Source organism: Nerophis ophidion, linkage group LG29, assembly GCF_033978795.1.
Source record: "Nerophis ophidion isolate RoL-2023_Sa linkage group LG29, RoL_Noph_v1.0, whole genome shotgun sequence".
In the NCBI taxonomy this organism is placed as follows: Eukaryota; Metazoa; Chordata; class Actinopteri; order Syngnathiformes; family Syngnathidae; genus Nerophis; species Nerophis ophidion.
In genome coordinates this window covers 1,350,278-1,355,898 of record NC_084639.1, presented here as the reverse complement: position 1 = coordinate 1,355,898, position 5,621 = coordinate 1,350,278, and positions in this window count along the sequence as shown.

Here is a 5,621-nt window from a genome sequence, read left to right as displayed (position 1 = left end):
GGTATGGGGGTGTATTAGTGAACAAGACATGGGTAACTTACACATGTGTGATGGTATGGGGGTGTATTAGTGAACAAGACATGGGTAACTTACACATGTGTGATGGTATGGGGGTGTATTAGTGAACAAGGCATGGGTAACTTACACATGTGTGATGGTATGGGGGTGTATTAGTGCCCAAGACATGGGTAACTTACACATGTGTGATGGTATGGGGGTGTATTAGTGCCCAAGACATGGGTAACTTACACATGTGTGATGGTATGGGGGTGTATTAGTGCCCAAGGCATGGGTAACTTACACATGTGTGATGGTATGGGGGTGTATTAGTGAACAAGACATGACTAACTTACACATGTGTGATGGTATGGGGGTGTATTAGTGAACAAGACATGGGTAACTTACACATGTGTGATGGTATGGGGGTGTATTAGTGAACAAGGCATGGGTAACTTACACATGTGTGATGGTATGGGGGTGTATTAGTGAACAAGGCATGGGTAACTTACACATGTGTGATGGTATGGGGGTGTATTAGTGCCCAAGACATGGGTAACTTACACATGTGTGATGGTATGGGGGTGTATTAGTGCCCAAGGCATGGGTAACTTACACATGTGTGATGGTATGGGGGTGTATTAGTGAACAAGACATGGGTAACTTACACATGTGTGATGGTATGGGGGTGTATTAGTGAACAAGACATGGGTAACTTACACATGTGTGATGGTATGGGGGTGTATTAGTGCCCAAGGCATGGGTAACTTACACATGTGTGATGGTATGGGGGTGTATTAGTGAACAAGACATGGGTAACTTACACATGTGTGATGGTATGGGGGTGTATTAGTGAACAAGACATGGGTAACTTACACATGTGTGATGGTATGGGGGTGTATTAGTGCCCAAGGCATGGGTAACTTACACATGTGTGATGGTATGGGGGTGTATTAGTGAACAAGACATGGGTAACTTACACATGTGTGATGGTATGGGGGTGTATTAGTGCCCAAGACATGGGTAACTTACACATGTGTGATGGTATGGGGGTGTATTAGTGAACAAGACATGGGTAACTTACACATGTGTGATGGTATGGGGGTGTATTAGTGAACAAGACATGGGTAACTTACACATGTGTGATGGTATGGGGGTGTATTAGTGAACAAGACATGGGTAACTTACACATGTGTGATGGTATGGGGGTGTATTAGTGAACAAGACATGGGTAACTTACACATGTGTGATGGTATGGGGGTGTATTAGTGCCCAAGGCATGGGTAACTTACACATGTGTGATGGTATGGGGGTGTATTAGTGAACAAGACATGGGTAACTTACACATGTGTGATGGTATGGGGGTGTATTAGTGAACAAGACATGGGTAACTTACACATGTGTGATGGTATGGGGGTGTATTAGTGAACAAGACATGGGTAACTTACACATGTGTGATGGTATGGGGGTGTATTAGTGCCCAAGGCATGGGTAACTTACACATGTGTGATGGTATGGGGGTGTATTAGTGAACAAGACATGGGTAACTTACACATGTGTGATGGTATGGGGGTGTATTAGTGAACAAGACATGGGTAACTTACACATGTGTGATGGTATGGGGGTGTATTAGTGAACAAGACATGGGTAACTTACACATGTGTGATGGTATGGGGGTGTATTAGTGAACAAGACATGGGTAACTTACACATGTGTGATGGTATGGGGGTGTATTAGTGAACAAGACATGGGTAACTTACACATGTGTGATGGTATGGGGGTGTATTAGTGAACAAGACATGGGTAACTTACACATGTGTGATGGTATGGGGGTGTATTAGTGCCCAAGACATGGGTAACTTACACATGTGTGATGGTATGGGGGTGTATTAGTGAACAAGACATGGGTAACTTACACATGTGTGATGGTATGGGGGTGCATTAGTGCCCAAGGCATGGGTAACTTACACATCTGTGAAGGCACCATTAATGCTGAAAGGTACATACAGCTTTTGGAGCAACATATGTTGTCATCCAAGCAAAGTTATCATGGACACCCCTGCTTATTTAAGCAAGACAATGCTAAGCCACATGTTACAACAGCGTGGCTTCGTAGTAAAAGAGTGCAGGGAACTAGACTGGCCCGCCTGCAGTCCAGACCTGTCTCCCATGGAAAATGTGTGGTGCATTATGAAGCGTAAAATAGGACAGCAGAGACCCCGGACTGTTGAAGGACTGAAGCTCTACATAAAACAAGAATGGGAAAGAATTCCACTTTCAAAGCTTCAACAATTATTTTCCTCAGTTCCCAAACGTTTATTGAGTGTTGTTAAAAGAAAAGGTGATGTAACACAGTGGTGAACATGCCCTTTCCCAACTACTTGGGCACCTGTTGCAGCCATGAAATTTTAAGTTGATTATTATTTGCAAAAAAATAAAGTTTATGAGTTTGAACATGAAATATGTTGTCTTTGTAGCATATTCAACTGAATATGGCTTGAAAAGGATTTGCAAATCATTGTATTCTGTTTATATTTACATCTAACACCATTTCACAACTCATATGGAAACAGGGTTTATACATATATGTATATATGTGTATATATATATATATATATATATATATATATATATGTGTATATGTATATTTATATGTATGTATGTATGTTTATGTATATGTGTATATGTATATGTATATGTATGTTTGTATGTATGTATGTATATATATAAATGTTTATGGGTCATTATTGTCACCGACGTCCCACTGGGTGTGAGTTTTCCTTGCCCTTATGTGAGCCTACCGAGGATGTCGTAGTGGTTTGTGTTGTGGTTTGTGCAGCCCTTTGAGACACTAGTGATTTAGGGCTATATAAATAAACATTGATTGATTTACATGTATATATATATATATATATATATATATATATATGTGTGTGTGTGTGTGTGTGTGGGAAAAATCCCAAGACTACTTCATCTCTACAGAACTGTTTCATGAGGGGTTCCCTCAATGGTCAGGAGATTGAATTCATCTCAACCAACAACTGCACCTCCTCCACTTCCCAAGTCCCCCACGGCGTCCCCCAGGTCTCAGTACTTGGCCCACTACTCTTCACCATCGACCTCCTACCCCGCGGTCAGATCCTCCACCACCACGGCCTTCAGAGTCAAGTGTAAGAAATGTGAAATAATCATCATCACTCGCTCCACTCAGGACTTTTCATTAAAACACAATTAAGGGCCGGGATGTTGCAGCCTATCTATATTATTTATTTCATAATTGTTTGGCCAATGGAATGGAATCATGCCAATCATGATATTGATGGATTATTGGATGTTTCACATCAATCATATTGACTGACTGTGTTCAGCTGCTCCTGGTGGGCAACATCCTCCTCCTCTAATTAATGAGCAACATCCTCCTCCTCTAATTAATGAGCAACATCCTCCTCCTCTAATTAATGAGCAACATCCTCCTCCTCCTCTAATTAATGAGCAACATCCTCCTCCTCTAATTAATGAGCAACATCCTCCTCCTCTAATTAATGAGCAACATCCTCCTCCTCTAATTAATGAGCAACATCCTCCTCCTCTAATTAATGAGCAACATCCTCCTCCTCTAATTAATGAGCAACATCCTCCTCCTCTAATTAATGAGCAACATCCTCCTCCTCTAATTAATGAGCAACATCCTCCTCCTCTAATTAATGAGCAACATCCTCCTCCTCTAATTAATGAGCAACATCCTCCTCCTCTAATTAATGAGCAACATCCTCCTCCTCTAATTAATGAGCAACATCCTCCTCCTCTAATTAATGAGCAACATCCTCCTCCTCTAATTAATGAGCAACATCCTCCTCCTCTAATTAATGAGCAACATCCTCCTCCTCTAATTAATGAGCAACATCCTCCTCCTCTAATTAATGAGCAACATCCTCCTCCTCTAATTAATGAGCAACATCCTCCTCCTCTAATTAATGAGCAACATCCTCCTCCTCTAATTAATGAGCAACATCCTCCTCCTCTAATTAATGAGCAACATCCTCCTCCTCTAATTAATGAGCAACATCCTCCTCCTCTAATTAATGAGCAACATCCTCCTCCTCTAATTAATGAGCAACATCCTCCTCCTCTAATTAATGAGCAACATCCTCCTCCTCTAATTAATGAGCAACATCCTCCTCCTCTAATTAACGATCAGGCACAGCTGGGTTGTCAGTCTGAAGGAGTGAGGAGGGAAATACTTTGTTTACCACTAAATACTTTGTTTACCACTAAATACTTTGTTTACCACTAAATACTTTGTTTACCACTAAATACTTTGTTTACCACTAAATACTTTGTTTACCACTAAATACTTTGTTTACCAGTAAATACTTTGTTTACCACTAAATACTTTGTTTACCACTAAATACTTTGTTTACCAGTAAATACTTTGTTTACCACTAAATACTTTGTTTACCACTAAATACTTTGTTTACCACTAAATACTTTGTTTACCACTAAATACTTTGTTTACCAGTAAATACTTTGTTTACCACTAAATACTTTGTTTACCAGTAAATACTTTGTTTACCACTAAATACTTTGTTTACCAGTAAATACTTTGTTTACCACTAAATACTTTGTTTACCACTAAATACTTTGTTTACCACTAAATACTTTGTTTACCAGTAAATACTTTGTTTACCACTAAATACTTTGTTTACCACTAAGTACTTTGTTTACCACTAAATATTTTTATTTTGGATTCAATAGAAAGTCAACCAGGGTGCATATTTTTGTGTTTGTGAAAATAAATGAACATTTTGATTGTAAAACTATCTCCTCGGGCGCCTATTGAAGAATTTAATGTTTCATCAAAGCTCCTCCTCAAGGCGACTCTACAATCTTTATTTAGATTTTTTGGAAAGGTGTTGGAAGGACGGAGTAGTCCCAACAGTAAGTCTTGCTTGTTTCATGCGATGCCAAGTAAGTACCTTTTTATTTATTTGTGCTACAGTTAAGCAGTTTTGTTTTTTGTCCAAAGTTCGGTCAAAGTTGGGTTTTTGCCTCGTGCGCCTTTTTCTTTTCTTCCTTTTTTTTGGGTGAAGATGAAATCCTGTTTATACCTGCTGGTGATGTTGTGTGTAGTCCGTCTGCTTTGCTGGGAGGACCACCCCGCAGCATGCTGCGACCCCCCCAACTTGACTGTGTGTGCGTGTGACTAAAGTGTTGAAGCTGGACTTTTTTTTTTGCACTTCAATTTTATTGACAGTTTATTCAAGATAGAAAAAAATCATTTATTCAGTTATAATAAAAAAATACATAATGATAAATGGGTGGTGGTTGTTTCTACCTTCAAGGTACTCAAAGCGCTTTGACACTACTTCCACATTCACACACACATTCACACACTGATGGAGGGAGCTGCCATGCAAGGCGCCAACCAGCACCCATCAGGAGCAAGGGTGAAGTGTCTTGCTCAGGACACAACGAGGTTGGTTCTAGGTGGGGATTGAACCAGGGACCCTCGGGTTGCGCACGACCACTCTTCCACGGCGCCACACCATCCCATAACAATAATGTATTTATTTTAGCATCGTGTACTTTTATGTAAATGCTTTTTCATCAGTTTTTATGAACTC